A 17,682-nucleotide genomic window follows, 5' to 3' on the forward strand; every position below is an offset into this window, starting at 1 on the left:
ATTGGATCTCGTTGGTTGGCCAGCTAGTCTTCAATGGAGAGTCGAGATGATATATTTTGTAATACAATGGACTCAATATTTTGGAGGAGTATGATCAGTAATACTATGAATTTTATTGAAGGATTGTTTTAAAGATAGCCGACTCTGTTATAATGGCAATTTCATATTTGGGTGTGTACGTGGTATGCCGAAATTTTTGCATGGAATGCTGGTTAGGGGGCCTGGCAACTCTTTTCCTTGGTACCCGAGCAAAACATAACCGAAATTTTATAAAGGAATCCCACCAATACAGTGGTCGGCGGGGCGATTGGCTAACGCATGGGCCGGTTGGGGTTAGTAGGCTGGATCGGGGGATTCCTGCAATACAAATAAGTTACGATTAGTTACGTTAGTTAGATTAAGCCCTAGGAAGACCCTTGTTCTATTTGAGGGAATCAGCGGGCTGTGCCCCTCATTACTAAAGAAGGAAAAAAGTGGTGATTCTATGGACCAAGTGCAAGTCTCTTCTTTGATCTGACCATGTGACTTCAGGTTCGGTCAGATCAGTTTGAATAGTTAAGACTTTGACTCGTTAGATTAATTCCCCCGTTAGAATATTTTTTCCTGGAGGAATCGCCCGTGCCTTCCAGGGAAGGGAAGTTTTTTTGGGTTCGGTTTTTCGGAGGAACCACCGGGACTAGTCTCTGGGACTAGTCTCTTGTCTGGACATCCGTGGTGGGCGAGGCCCCGAGTGTGGATTCCTGCCCTGCGTGAGAGGCTAACACTGCTTCCACCACCAGCACCCTCGGAGGGGGCACCACGAAGGGGGCGAGGGTCTCACAGAGCTGGTATCAGAGTGTTGTTGAAAGCTAATAAAGGACAAATGAATTCTTATCAAGAATTGTTAATAAAAACTCAGAGAAAGACTATTTACGTATTGTATTTTCATTCCTTAAACTTCATTAATGAAGTTTAAGGAATGAATTTGGTTTTATAGATGGAAGTTCCACACTTATCTGGTGTTCCCGACCTCACCCAGTCACAAGATATGACTGCTTTTGCCTTCGAGCATCTCATCTCTTCCGCTACAACTCAAACGAGCTGAGCCAAACTCGCGGGACATTTTGAGGATTTATTTTTCCCTGACCCAGCGAAGAGACGGCAGCACAAGTGGTTTGCAAGGTAGTGTGTCCACGCCTCACGACCAGTGCGTGATGCTGAGGCAGAATATCTCTTTGACCATGATTCTGATGAGGCTGAAAGTGATACATGGTGTTATTTTATATCACTCGATGCCTCAAGATTTCAGACTTTCCTGCCATATCTACAGACTCCTTAGTCGCTTTATTCCTAAGGGAACATTTGTATCAGGACATGTCTGTAGCCCAGTATCGCCGTCTTATGCGTCTCCTGAGGAGATTTTGACTTCTGGAGTCGAGCTGCTCTATGTACATATTACAAACTTTATATAAATAAAGAAATGTTTTGTGGAAAAATTCCCTGTTGTATAAGTGATTGTTATTAAGTGACGAATTAATGAAGCAAAATCTGTTACCAGCGAGCATATGTCATAGATCTCCAATAAGATCATTTATCTTGTTTAAGAAATTATTTTTCGAATCTCTTAAGTCTTAGGATCTCGTGGACAAAATTAAAAATAATAATAATAATGTATCATTTTTGGTAGAAACATGAGGCGAGGGAACCGTGGCCATCAGCAGATCCACTCACTGATGAAGAAGAGCTTGACCTCGACATTCGCAAGGCTCTTCACAAAACTCAGCCCCACAAGACCCTTCAAAGGTGAAGGGGAGAACTTGGACGAGGCTATGGAGAAGTGGGTTGAAGAAATGAAGGAATATTTTGATGTCACCGGATACAACGAGAGGAGCAAAATAGCTCTCGCTATAGGCTGAAATTTGTGAAAACAGCCAACGTGGCATGGAGAAACCATTACGACACCAACCATCTGGACAGGAATAGCCAGTCCTAGAATAATCTAAAAGCCTATCTAAGGAAGAGATTTTGTCCCCCAGATTTTTAAAAACCAAGATGAATGAATTCTTAGAGCTAAATCAGGGGAGAAAAACCATTGAAGAATATCACTAGGCATTTGCTCTTCTCCTCAGGGCTTATTCACCGCACTAGCCTGGGCCCTCAGAACTGCATCATAACCTCTCCCCTCAATCGGCGAACCTTATTCTCCCAATGGTATGAGGGATACCTTGGGCCAATCCCGGGCTTTGCTAACGACGCCGCTCGGCTACACAAGCGTGGAATGGAGTTAGTGTTGAAGCCAAGAAAAACTTGCACTCTTTAAAGATAACAATTTCAATACCATTTATTAAATACAGCATCACACAATTTGTAACTTCATATAATTTTATGTCATTATTTCAAAAAGAAAAAGATACACATTTATTAGTAAAATATATAACAAAAACTTTTCTTTAAAATATAACCAATCTAACCTGGCCACCATTTCCTTGAGGAGCTTGAAGAGGGAGGGTTGGAGCCGCCTTGGGAGCGTCTTCCCTAATTTCGTTGTTGCGTGCTCCTCTCGGGCCAATATTCTGACGTTTTCAGGATGGGGCCATCTTGGACGTCGACTTGTAGAGCTCGCCGCTGCAGTCGAAACGCTTCAGTCGGATCTCAATTTTGAGATCGTTTGCTCACCGTATGAGCAAAAGACTATAGCGTATGAACTCTATCTAAAGGCAAAAATCCCTTATTAAAGTCTACGCAAATGGGGGGGGGATTGTGAGATGTCCTTAAGACCAAAAACGTGGAGGAGGGCTGAGAGGGCTGCTGTAAGTCTATTCACACCGGGGGGGATGGGGGGGGAAGAACAGTTAAGGACACTGCCCCCTAGCAAGAGGGGAATGGAGGAAAATTGGCTTATCTGCAAAGAGGCAAATGAGGGGGTGTGACAGGGGTGGCTGCAAGGGCGACTGTACCGCAGCAAGTACACTTCACAGGGACGGACGGCAATACGGACGACGGTACAACAGGGCATACGCTGCACCTTTCACTTGGAAGTAGTCATAGCTGGGGCATACTTCCGAAGAGTGATAAATTTGGAATAGTAGTCCTCAAGAGTTAAGTTGCACTGCCTAAGACTAAAAAACTCATTCATCTTTATGGATTCATGGGATGGGGAAAGATATCTTTCCTTCACTGCCTGCTTGATGTCTTCCCATGTTTGAGAATGCTCGGTGACCTCCTTGTCACGGCACCACTGTTTCCACCAGAGTTTAGCATCTCCGATGAGGCGAAACCGTGCAAGCATAGACTGATTTGCTACTCCAGTATCGGCGGCAGAAATAATCGTCCGTCGCCTCAATCCAAACTTCAGCATCCTTCTCAACCTTTGAACCTTCTCCTTTAAAGGAGGGAGGTTGCATTTGCTTGAGCAGGAGCTTCTTCTCCTGGGTATCAGTGTAAAGCGCATTGGGAAGTGGAGGGTGATCGTCCTGGCCACCATTGTAAAAACAATTTTAAGATTACAAGATTCATATTTGCACAACGCTTATTTTTGGAGAGTAAAACATTGAAATTATTTTATTTCCAAATATTTACAAGGACGAGTTTTACAAAGATCTGAGACTAAGATAATTAGTCTTATTTGCTATCAAGGGAAATTCCTAAGCCTGACTATGACATAAGGGTAGAGCGGTCCACATAGGTAAAATATGGGGGTTCCGCTATAGTTTCTAAGACTCTAAAAACTGATGGTAAGGGTGGTAGACTTTGGATTGGGGTAGATCCCATCACAGCTACTCTATCAGCAGCAGAGCAGGTAAGATCTGCATCACTTTGTCATACACCCAGCGATCCTGAGGTATGCGAATCCCATCTATAGTCACGAAGGTGTTGGCCCTGGGGGGGTACCGACGAACCAAAATAAACGGATCATCTTCAACTTTTCAATCCAACGAATCCGCTAAAGGTCGGTGGTGAGGTTCCCAATTTGAACTGCTCGGATGAAGAAATATCTCGGCCCACGACTCCAGAAATCTCTACCCCATCCTCTTTCAATAAGAGAGAAATGGGGGAGGGACATCTTTTCTAGTATCTGCACCATGGTGTCGCGGAACTCAAAATTCGAGGAGTGACTAGCAGTCTCGAAGATGCATTGGAAAACTAGAAACTTGGAGTAAGCATCTTCCTCTTCCTACAATCATTCAAACATCAATTCAACTTATTTGTTTTAGTAAGATGTTTTTATTAATTAGCATTATGTTATGTAAAACATTCATTACAAAACAGTCCTTAAATGGCAATTCCTAGGAGCTAAACTCGGCTCTGATACCAAGTGTAAGGTTTCCCCCTTCTAAAATAGGGGAAACACTTAAGATAGTCCACTAAGTCTTAGCTTGGAGAAAATTTCCTATTTATCGACACCTTGACCATGTAGAGATTCAAGGATACGATTCATAGGTAAGACCTAGTCCTATCCCACAGGGGAAGCGTGATCTTCTAAAAGTCAAATCACCCATAGGGTAATTTATCATAAATTGGGCAACTACTAGACTTGATTTCTAGAGGCAACGCTTTTTTCCTCATCCATGCAAGGCACACCCGCTGACCTAGTCTTCTAGAATAGAGTTGCCCAAGAACCTAATTATCTAGCGTAGGGCTTTCACTTAATCTGTTGGAAAGCTACCCGACTAATCGGGTCCGCCCATCCACCATAGGATGGTGCCATCGGGGCATTCCATCCTTCCACTTTCCACCCTACTCACGCGTCAATTTGTTTTCTAATTAATCCTACCACACTGTTTGACATAAAAAAACATGTTCCTTAATTACGGCCCTTTTCACAAGGTTTGTTAAAATAGCCTTTTTACACAACACAATCATGCCAAAGACAAGATTTATATATAAAAGTTGATACATGAATCAATTCTGTACAAGCTAAACTGGCTCTCTTATTCTTTTCCTTTATTCTGCCGATGATCTAGAATTCGGCCTTCCAGCCTCTACATGCTGGGCAAAACCCTACGGGACCATACACCTCATCGTCGGCGCTGCTGCAAGGACTCAAGCCGGCCTGTCGTCCTCTCAGGCTCCATCGCTCGATCCTCCCGCCCCTCAGAGGGATGTCTGCACACTAGGGTGGGCTTATTCACCGCACTAGCCTGGGCCCTCAGAACTAGGCAGCTTCATAACCTCTCGCCTCAATCAGCGAACCTTATTCTCCCAATGGTATGAGGGATACCTTGGGCCAATCCCGGGCTTTGCTAACGACGCCGCTCGGCTACACAAGCGTGGAATGGAGTTAGTGTTGAAGCCAAGAAAAACTTGCACTCTTTAAAGATAACAATTTCAATACCATTTATTAAATACAGCATCACACAATTTGTAACTTCATATAATTTTATGTCATTATTTCAAAAAGAAAAAGATACACATTTATTAGTAAAATATATAACAAAAACTTTTCTTTAAAATATAACCAATCTAACCTGGCCACCATTTCCTTGAGGAGCTTGAAGAGGGAGGGTTGGAGCCGCCTTGGGAGCGTCTTCCCTAATTTCGTTGTTGCGTGCTCCTCTCGGGCCAATATTCTGACGTTTTCAGGATGGGGCCATCTTGGACGTCGACTTGTAGAGCTCGCTGCTGCGGTCGAAATGCTTTAGTGGGATCTCAAATTTGAGATCGTTTGCTCACCGTATGAGCAAAAGACTATAGCGTATATGAACTCTATCTAAAGGCAAAAATCCCTTATTAAAGTCTACGCAAATGGGGGGAGAGAATTGTGAGATGTCCTTAAGATCAAAAACGTGGAGGAGGGCTGAGAGGGCTACTGTAAGTCTATTCACACGGGGGGGGAAGAATAGTTAAGGACACTGCCTCTCCTAGTAGCAAGAGGGGAATGGAGGAAAATTGGCTTATTTGCAAAGAGGCAAATGAGGGGGTGTGAGAGGAGTGGCTGCAAGGGCGACTGTACCGTAGCAAGTACGCTTCACAGGGACGAACGGCGGTATGGACGACGATACAACAGGGCATACGCTATACAGAAATCCGTGCTGCCTGTGAAGCACCCCGGGGGTTTATATAGCTGAGGGGTGAGGGTATGGGAGCTGCGCAAAGCAAGGACGAAAGGACGGTGTACCGTCAAAGGCTATGGATCAGTGGCCTGCATGGATCTAGGGGAAAGGTACGGTGTCAGTTGTCCGGGAAAGGAGTGGTACGCATGTACCTTATCTGGTCTGGTGGGGGGCAGCATGGGTGTCCACGTAAGGGTACGTGTGGACCACACAGTGGGCGGCCGTCCTTTGGTTCCTGGGCAGCCATCGTACGGGCACCCTAGTAAGTGTGTACGGCTCAAATTTTGGGGTAGGGTATCCAAATTTGGGACGCCTGCCTCGATTTGTGTGCCGGACCGCCCCAAGGGACAAAAATTTTTTTGTCCGGGAGATTCTCCTGGTCATTAGGGTTCAGACCGTTCGTCAATCGGACGCCTAGTCGTGCATTTATTAAGGTTTAAAGGTCGTCACTTTTTTAACTAAAATGACTAAAATTCGCGTATAAGCTTGATTCGGTGTAATGAAACCATTGATTTTTATACCATAAAAACGCATAAATTTATCTATTACATGAACATTTCTTTATTAGTGAAGATGGGTATGTTACATCCTTCCCCCCTTAAAGAAATCGAGATGTCCTCATCTCGTCATGAATTGGGGATAATCCCTTAAGAGTGTAGCTTCATCTTCCCAAGTTGCATCTTCTTCAGGGTAATCTTTCCACTGTACTAGATGTTCTACAAGAGTTCTATTTCGGAGTTGCCTTTCCCTAGAATCTATGATGCTATTGGGCTGTAATTCAAGGACTCCTTGAGTAGGGATTACAACTTGTTCATCATCAACAATATGATCGAGGCTGGGTACATATGGTTTTAATAAACTTACATGAAATACATTGTGGACTTTGATATGGGCTGGGAGTTGGAGTTTATAGGCACTTTTACCTAGACACTTGATAACTGTATAGGGACCACAATACCTAGGACTGAGTTTCTTATATTTCCCAAGTGATAGAGAACTTCGTTTGGGTCGCACTCGTAGAAGAACTCTATCTCCTTCCTTGAAGGTCCTTTCAGACCTCTTGGTGTCAGCATAATGCTTTTGGCAATCTCGGTGGGCAGCTTTAATATCTTTTTGGATTGCCTTGGTTTGTTCCTCCATCTCTTCGAGCATTTTCCTAGATGCCTCAACTCTTATGGTCGGATCAGAGAAATTTAGAGGAGACGAGCATTCTTGCCCATAGAGTGCTTTGAACGGTGACATTCTTATGCTTTGATGATAAGATGTATTGTAGGCAAATTCTACCAGAGTTAGGTATTGAATCCACCTTCTTGGTTCCCGTCTACAGTATGCTCTGAGAATGTCTTCAATTACTTGATTGACTCTCTCAGTTTGACCATCGATCTCTGGATGATGATAAGCTGTGCTAAAGCAAAGTTGAGTTCCCAGGGCTTGAAATAAGGACTGCCAGAACTTTGAAGTGAAGTCAGAATCCCGATCACTTACTATCCTTTTTGGGAGACCATGAAGTTTGAGGACTTCCTTGATGAATATTCGAGCAACATCAGAAGCTTTGAAGGTCTTCTTTGCTGGTATAAGGTGAGCTACTTTGGTAAGTAAGTCCACTACTACCAGAATGGAGTCATATCCTCCTTGAACAGTGGGAAGACTTGTGACAAAATCCATACTAATGCATTCCCACTTCATTTGGGGAATATCCAAGGGTTGAAGTTTTCCAAGGTCGGTGGTGAGGTTCCCAATTTGATCTGCTCGGATGAAGAAATATCTCGGCCCACGACTCCAGAAATCTCTACCCCATCCTCTTTCAATACGAGAGAAATGAGGGAGGGACATCTTTTCTAGTATCTACACCATGGTGTCGCGAAACTCAAAATTCAAGGAGTGACTAGCAGTCTCGAAGATGCATTGGAAAACTAGAAACTTGGAGTAGGCATCTTCCTCTTCCTACAATCATTCAAACATCAATTCAACTTATTTGTTTTAGTAAGATGTTTTTATTAATTAGCATTATGTTATGTAAAACATTCATTACAAAACAGTCCTTAAATGGCAATTCCTAGGAGCTAAACTCGGCTCTGATACCAAGTGTAAGGTTTCCCCCTTCTAAAATAGGGGAAACACTTAAGATAGTCCACTAAGTCTTAGCTTGGAGAAAATTTCTTATTTATCGACACCTTGACCATGTAGAGATTCAAGGATACGATTCATAGGTAAGACCTAGTCCTATCCCACAGGGGACGCGTGATCTTCTAAAAGTCAGATCACCCATAGGGTAATTTATCATAAATTGGGCAACTACTAGACTTGATTTCTAGAGGCAACACTTTTTTCCTCATCCATGCAAGGCACACCCGCTAACCTAGTCTTCTAGAATAGAGTTGTCCAAGAACCTAAATATCTAGCGTAGGGCTTTCACTTAATCTGTTGGAAAGCTACCCGACTAATCGGGTCCGCCCATCCATAGGATGGTGCCATCGGGGCATTCCATCCTCCCACTTTCCACCCTACTCACGCGTCAATTTGTTTTCTAATTAATCCTACCACACTGTTTGACATAAAAAAACATGTTCCTTAATTACGGCCCTTTTCACAAGGTTTGTTAAAACAACCTTTTTACACAATACAATCATGCCAAAGACAAGATTTATATATAAAAGTTGATACATGAATCAATTCTATACAAGCCAAACTGGCTCTCTTATTCTTTTCGTTTATTCTGCCGATGATCTAGAATTCGGCCTTCCAGCCTCTACATGCTAGGCAAAACCCTACGGGACCATACACCTCATCGTCGACGCTACTGGCGAGGACTCAAGCCGGCCTGTCGCCCTCTCAGGCTCCATCGCTCGATCCTCCCGCCCCTCAGAGGGATGTTTGCACACTAGGGTATGGATTGGCAGCCACACTATTTTGCAATCCTTCTTAAGAAGATCCATCAAAGGTGCAGCTACCCAGGCATAATCTTTGATACAAATCCTATACCATCCCGTGATTCCCAAAAAACCACAAACTTCACGAACTGAATTAGGGGGTGGCCACTCTAGAATATCCTTGACCTGGCGGGGTCTACTGAAATGCCATCTTTGGAGATGATGAATCCAAGATACTCAATTTGATGAGTAAAGAATGTACATTTGCTCTTCTTGGCATAGAGTTTGTGTCTGCACAGCAATTGTAGAACTCTACGCACATGCTCCTCATGCTCTTCCATTGATTTGGAGTAGATTAAGATGTCATCAAAGAAAACAAGCACAAATTCATCCAAGTAAGGACGGAATATATCTTACATTAGGCGGTCGAAGGTTGCAGGAGCATTGGTTAACCCGAATGACATTACTGTAAACTCATAGTGGCCATAATGGGTATTGAAGGTTGTCTTGGGTATATCTGCTTCCTTGACTTTGATGTGATATTAACCAGACCTCAAATCTATTTTTGAGAAGATTTTGGCCCCATGAAGCCTGTCAAGAAGTTCGTCGATGCGAGGGATAGGGTACTTATTCTTGACAGTAACTTGATTTAGTCCTCGATAATCTATGTAGAGGTGGAGAGTTCTGTCCTTCTTTTTTTGGAAAAGAACATGTGCCCCCCCAAGGAGAGCTACTGGGCCGTACGAATCCTTGCTCAATGAGTTGGGAAAGTTGCTCTTTAAGTTCGATGGCTTCAGGAAGGGACATTTTATAGGGCATTTTTGAGACGGGTTGAGCTCCAGGGATCACCTCGATTTCATGATCGACTTCTCGAGGAAGCGGTAGCCCTGTAAGCTCATCAGGGAAGATGTCAGAGAATTCTTGGAGCCAAGAGGGTTCTGTCTCCATACTAGGTTCAATGGCTTTGTTAAGCTTGACTAAGAAAACTTGCTGACACTTACTTGTTCCCTTGAGAAGATTTTTTGCCTTGACTACCCCAGGTTTAGGTTTTCCTGTTATCCCCTGAACAGATATTACTTGGCCATGCTCATTTTCAAAAGTGATACTCCCCTGGTTACAATGAATGCTAGCTTTGTTTGCAATTAACCAATCCATCCCAAGGATTCCATCATAAATTCCTATTGGCAAGACTCTAAAGTGGCCGAGTTTGCTCATTACCCAGCTCAAAATCAAGCTTCCCTATAGAGTGGCGAGATACTACTTCTTTCCCACCACTGGCTAACTCTACAGTCATTCTTCTAGTTGTTTTTTGACTCAAGTTTAATTTTTGCAAGCACCTAGAAATGAATGGGTACTGCCACAATCAATCAAAAGCTGAAATGGCTTACCGTGATGAGTGGCTGGGGTTTGGATTACACCAAATTGTTTATTTGGACCTTGGTGTTCTACTGCCGCATGGACGGTGGCACGCTCTTCTTCAGCCATTTCCAAGGTCGGTTCTTCACTTATACCACAGACGGTCCTAGAAACTGCTCCTCCGCGGCCTCTGCCACACCAACCGCCTCTTGAACCTTGGTTGATAGGGGTTCCATGGCCTTGATTTCCTCTGCCACCTTGGGGAAATGATGTTGCCATCTTGGGACAGTTGGCTCTAAAGTGTCCCGGTTCATTGTACTCAAAACACAGAGGGCCTTCTCTCTGGAAGAAGCAGCATACGAGCGGGGGACAAAAGAGTTGCCTTGTATGTTGTAGTAGGGAAAATTCTGTTGGGGTTTCTTGTACGGTTGATCTTTAGGATTTGCCTCAGGGTAAGATCTCTTTTGATGCTTAGGTTTGTCTGTCTTCATTTCTTTCACAAGGGGCTTTGCTCGTATGAGAGCATCCTGTAATGTGCTTGGCCTCATTGCTTCAAGGCGGGAATCTAAGGGTTCATTTAGCCCTTGGCAGAAAGGAGCCACTTGCTGGGAAAAAGCAGTCATAGCTGGGGCATACTTCCGAAGAGTGATAAATTTGGAATAGTAGTCCTCAAGAGTTAAGTTGCACTGCCTAAGACTAAAAAACTCATTCATCTTTATGGATTCATGGGATGGGGGAAGATATCTTTCCTTCACTGCCTGCTTGATGTCTTTCCATGTTTGAGAATGCTCGGTGACCTCCTTGTCAACGGCACCACTGTTTCCACCAGAGTTTAGCATCTCCAATGAGGCGAAACCGTGCAAGCATAGACTGATTTGCTACTCCAGTACCGGCGGCAGAGAAATAATCGTCCATCGTCTCAATCCAGACTTCAGCATCCTTCTCAACCTTTGAACCTTCTCCTTTAAAGGAGGGAGGTTGCATTTGCTTGAGCAGGAGCTTCTTCTCCTGGGTATCAGTGTAAAGCGCATTGGGAAGTGGAGGGTGATCGTCCTGGCCACCATTGTAAAAACAATTTTAAGATTACAAGATTCATATTTGCACAACGCTTATTTTTGGAGAGTAAAACATTAAAATTATTTTATTTCCAAATATTTACAAGGACGAGTTTTATTACAAAGATCTGAGACTATCAAGGGAAATTCCTAAGCTTGACTATTACATAAGGGTAGAGCGGTCCACATAGGTGAAATATGGGGGTTCCGCTGTAGTTTCTAAGACTCTAAAAACTGATGGTAAGGGTGGTAGACTCTGGATTGGGGTAGATCCCATCATAGCTACTCTATCAGCAGGTAAGATCTGCATCACTTTGTCATACACCCAACGATCCTAAGGTATGCGAATCCCATCTATAGTCACGGTGGTGTTGGCCCTGGGGGGTACCGACGAACCAAAATAAACGGATCATCTTCAACTTTTCAATCCAACGAATCCGCTTAAGGTTGGTGGTGAGGTTCCCAATTTGATATGCTCGGATGAAGAAATATCTCGGCCCATGACTCCAGAAATCTCTACCCCATCCTCTTTCAATACCAGAGAAATGAGGGAGGGACATCTTTTCTAGTATCTGCACCATGGTGTCACGGAACTCAAAATTCGAGGAGTGACTAGCAGTCTCGAAGATGTATTGGAAAACTAGAAACTTGGAGTAGGCATCTTCCTCTTCCTACAATCATTCAAACATCAATTCAACTTATTTGTTTTAGTAAGATATTTTTATTAATTAGCATTATGTTAGGTAAAACATTCATTACAAAACAGTCCTTAAATGGAAATTCCTAGGAGCTAAACTCGGCTCTGATACCAAGTGTAAGGTTTTCCCCTTCTAAAATAGGGGAAACACTTAAGATAGCCCACTAGCTTGGAGAAAATTTCCTATTTATCGACACCTTGACCATGTAGAGATTCAAGGATACGATTCATAGGTAAGACCTAGTCCTATCCCACAGGGGAAGCGTGATCTTCTAAAAGTCAAATCACCCATAGGGTAATTTATCATAAATTGGGCAACTACTAGACTTGATTTCTAGAGGCATGGCTTTTTTCCTCATCCACGCAAGGCACAGCCGCTGACCTAGTCTTCTAGAATAGAGTTTTCCAAGAACCTAATTATCTAGCGTAGGGCTTTCACTTAATCTGTTGGAAAGCTACCCGACTAATCGGGTCCACCCATCCAAAGGATGGTGCCATCAGGGCATTCCATCCTCCCACTTTCCACCCTACTCACGCGTCAATTTGTTTTCTAATTAATCCTACCACACTGTTTGACATAAATAAACATGTTCCTTAATTTTACGGCCCTTTTCACAAGGTTTGTTAAAACAGTCTTTTTACACAATACAATCATGCCAAAGACAAGATTCATATATAAAAGTTGATACATGAATCAATTCTGTACAAGCCAAACTGGCTCTCTTATTCTTTTTCCGATGATCTAGAATCAATTCTGTACAAGCTAAACTGGCTCTCTTATTCTTTTCCTTTATTCTGCCGATGATCTAGAATTCGGCCTTCCAGCCTCTACATGCTGGGCAAAACCCTACGGGACCATACACCTCATCATCGGCTGCTGGCGAGGGCTCAAGCCGGCCTGTCGCCCTCTGAGGCTCCATCGCTCGATCCTCCCGCCCCTCAGAGGGATATCTGCACACTAGGGTGGGCTTATTCACCGCACTAGCTTGGGCCCTCAAAACTAGGCAGCATCATAACCTCTCGCCTCAATCGGCGAACCTTATTCTCCCAATGGTATGAGGGATACCTTGGGCCAATCCCGGGCTTTGCTAACGACGTCGCCCGGCTACACAAGCACGGAACGAAGTTAGGGTTGAAGCCAGGAAAAACTTGCACTCTTTAAAGATAACAATTTCAATACCATTTATTAAATACGGCATCACACAATTTGTAACTTCATACAATTTTATGTCATTATTTCAAAAAGGAAAAGATACACATTTATTAGCAAAATATATAACAAAAACTTTTCTTTAAATTATAACCAATCTAACCTGGCCACCATTTCCTTGAGGAGCTTGAAGAGGGAGGGTTGGAGCCGCATTGGGAGCGTCTTCCCTAATTTCGTTGTTGCGTGCTCCTCTCGAGGCAATATTCTGACATTTCCGGGATGGGGCCATCTTGGACGTCGACTTGTAGAGCTCGCTACTACGGTCGAAACGCTTCAGTCAGATCTCAATTTTGAGATCGTTTGCTCACCGTATGAGCAAAAGACTATAGCGTATGAACTCTATCTAAAGGCAAAAATCCCTTATTAAAGTCTACGCAAATGGGGGGGATTGTGAGATGTCCTTAAGACCAAAAATGTGGAGGAGGGCTGAGAGGGCTACTATAAGTCTATTCACACAGGGGGGGAGGAGAACAGTTAAGGACACTGCCTCCTAGCAAGAGGGGAATGGAGGAAAATTGGCTTATCTGCAAAGAGGCAAATGAGGGGGTGTGAGAGGGGTGGCTGCAAGGGCGACTGTACCGCAGCAAGTACGCTTCACAGGGATGGATCAGTGGCCTACATGGGTCTAGGGGAAAGGTACGGTGTTAGTTGTTCGTCGGGAAAGGAGTGATACGCATGTACCTTATCTAGTCTGGGGCAGCATGGGTGTAAGGGTACGTGTGGACCACACAGTGGGCGGCCGTCCTTTGGTTCTTTGGTGGCCATCGTACGGGCACCCTAGGAAGTGTGTATGGCCCAAATTTTGGAGCGGGGTACCCAAATTTGGGATGCCCATCTCGATTTGCGTGCTAGACCACCCCAGGGGCTTTTTTTTTGTCCGGGAGGTTTTCCTCGTCATTGGGGTTCAGACCGTTCGTCAATCGGACGCCCAGTCGTGCATTTACTAAGGTTTAAAGGTCGTCGCTTTTTTAACTAAAATGATTGAATTTCGCGTATAAGCTTGATTCGGTGTCCGTTTTGGATGCTGTAAAATCCTATATTAGGGTAAAATCGTGCGCAGATTCCAAATTTGGGCTCAAAATTTGAAGATTCTAAGTAGAAATGACTCAATTAATGAAATCATTGATTTTTATACCATAAAAACACATAAATTTATCTATTACATGAACATTTCTTTATTAGTGAAGATGGGTATGTTACAGGCATGGGGGCATTTATTGTTGCCAATGCATCTGCAAAGTTCTTTATCTCTTGCACATAATCATGGATGCTCCTTCTATTCCGCTTCACATTATGTACTTGTTGTCGCATAGCTGAGACTTGCGAGCACTCGTGTCTGTATCAAACAACTTCACCAATGTATCACATGCATCCTTGGGATTCTCAGCATCATGTATGTGTATGAGCATAGCATCCGAAATACATATAGACAGATAATGCAACACTTTGAATGCTTTTTCTGACCATTGCTTTATGAGCTATAACCTGCTGCTGTTGTGTAGGTTGTCAGGGTAGTTCCGGCTCTGGCTTAGCACCTGTAATGAGATTCCAAAAACCTTTTCCCTTCAGAAAACTTTTGATCCTGTGCTTCCATGCCTGGAAGTTCTTCCTATCCAGCTTTTCACCAACAATCTGTACTGGATTATCCGACATATTGCTCAATGTGCACCTTCCGCACAATTCCAAATCTGTAAATGAGCCTTCCTCAGCTCAACCACACTCTAATGAGTGTTCCAAATACTCCAAAGTAGTCAACAACCTTCAATTTTGATGTAGAAAATCAACCTGTATGCATCCAAAATCAACCTGTATGCATCCAAAATCAACCTGTATGCATCCAAAATCAACCTGTATGCATCCAAAATGAACTGGCTCACTCAATCCAAGATACCCTATTTTGATGCGCTTTTCGCGGCTCCAAATTACAATGTAGTGGTTCAATCAAGTATGGACAACTTGCATTGACACCTAAACAACCTCAATGTTGAATATTAACACCATCCGACATGTGTACATATCAATTTTGTCAAACCCCTTTCTCTGTTCTGAGAAAAACAAGAAAAACCAGTAGTAATTTTGCTCTAATTTCTTCAATCTTTGTCCAAATTGAGCAACCAGGCATTCATTAGCTTAGCAATGATGTCCACTAACTCTATGTAAAAGGAATTAGTCCAATTGTTTAAGACCAAAGAGTAATTGATCGATTAAACTCACTCTATTTCTCTGCAATAACCAGTAGACAGCCTGTTTAATTAGCTCATTCCCAGCTCAATTGATGATAATTGATCAATCCAATCATGTAGCCTCCTTCTCAAGTGTGTTTAGCAACTAATTGCTAAGTCAATTTTGGAAGTAATCAAGCACCCAAGTGGAATTTGACCTCCTCGTATCAAAAATATCAAAATTCTGCCCTGTTTTTCAGCCTGCGCCGCCTGCTCCTTAGGGATTTGGGAGGTGTTAATTGATGATGGGATTAAGTCCCCAACACACCTAGGCAAGTGTGTAACCAATCAATGCTTTGATTTTTGCCAAAAACATGCTCCAAATGCATCAAAATTTGGCTTCCTTTTCTCTGTTTTGTGAGAGCTCAAAAACCAGTAAATTTCATACCTTCAAATGCACCAAAATTGCTCCAAAATCAGTGTAGGGCTTGTACATGAGTTGCCAACACATTCTTGCTTGTCACATACACATTTCTTTGCCAGATTTGCATGTATTTCACCATACATCACCGCTTTCAAGCTTCAATGGAAAGCTTCCAAAAACCAGAAATTTCCTTTGCTTTTGTGTTGCCCTAATTTGCTTTGTTTCTGCCTGAATCACCTGCAATCCGCTCAAGGATGTTTAGAATACCTTACCCGGTAGGCCAAGCTCTCAGATCTGATAGTAATCGGTGTGCTCCAAGCTTCACAGCTCCAATGGCAAGCTTCACAGCTTATCTTCACAGCTTCTTCTCCCTCTTCTCTCACTCACTCATAAACCCTAATAGAGAGCACCAGGCTTTGATACCATGTTGAAAGATAGGTAGAGGGAGAGGAGACACACACACAAGAGCAAACCCTAATGTATATTGCAGACCCTAACCATAGAGGGAAGCCATCTCCCTTCACACACAATGCATAAAGCCATAATCCATAATACACACAACACACTATGAGTCGTGTCCACACACATCTAACCCTAGCTAATGTCCACACACTATGACCAGCTGGACGCGGTCATTTATGTCTCACACATGTTCCTACCTAACATGCCAGCACATAGCATAGCTGGCGCGCACTGACATCGAGCTTGAATCTCAACAAGATGAAGCATGCCTTCCGCGAGGTGAATTTCGGGGATTGATTTCTGGAAGCAAACTTCCAGCAAAGAAATTCTAGGGTATGAGAGGTTTCTTCCAGGAAAGCTTGCCTTGAGTTCCTTGATATGAACGAGGATCTTGCCCTAAATTTTCTTGTCAATCTTTGTAGGACATCATCATGGTGATTAATCGATCATGCAGCTAGTCATAGTTCTTTTGGAGAGTCGTGGCATAATCCTTTAGTAGAGCCAATAGCTGCAGATTTCCCATGTCGATAGTTGCCTCCAAGATAGGCCTCTTGGTATCAACCAAAAAATACCTTGATGTTGTAGGCAGTGCCGTTACTCCTACTTCCCTTTCTTTCTTAACCTCACCACTTACTTTAGAGGTCAAAGTGATGCTCTCCTTGGGCCGAGGTGAGGATGGCTATGCCTCTTCTAGTGATATACCCACTATATTTGGTAGTAGCACTGACAGTGGAGGCAAAGGAGTTGCCCATGATCCCTGAATATGAGCCCAAGTGTTTGGTTGATCCTTTGTGCCAATACTCCTACTATTAGCTTCATAACCATGCTAGCCTCTTGCAGCTGGTCTTTTTTTGCCATGGCTATTAGTCCTCCATGTGTCAGAATGTCGGCTTCTTTGGCCTCTCCCTTTGGAGTAACCTCTCTTGGTGCCTTGTGGCCGATCACCATCGCCAGAAGTGGGCCTTTGGAACTTGCCCTTTTATCCCTAGTCCTAGAAAGAAGGTATTACTCTTCGTGGCCCACCTCACCCTCTCCATTTGCTGTAAAGGTTTCTTCAACTGCTCTTTGTAGGACATCATCATGGTGATTAATCAATCATGCAACTAGTCATAGTTCTTTTGGAGAGTCGTGGCATAATCCTTTAGTAGCGCCAATAGTTGCAGATTTCCCATGTGGATAGTTGCCTCCAAGATAGGCCTCTTGGCATCAACCAAAAAATACCTTGATGTTGTAGGCAGTGCTGCTTCCCTTTCTTTCCTAACCTCACCACTTACTTTAGAGGTCAAAGTGATGCTCTCCTTGGGCCGAGGTGAGGATGGCTATGCCTCTTCTAGTGATATACCCACTATATTTGGTAGTAGCACTGACAGTGGAGGCAAAGGAGCTGCCCATGATCCTTGAATATGAGCCCAAG

The sequence above is a fragment of the Cibotium barometz genome, chromosome 15, assembly GCF_041138505.1.
Source record: "Cibotium barometz isolate CiBa-2024 chromosome 15, ASM4113850v1, whole genome shotgun sequence".
NCBI classification, from domain to species: Eukaryota; Viridiplantae; Streptophyta; class Polypodiopsida; order Cyatheales; family Cibotiaceae; genus Cibotium; species Cibotium barometz.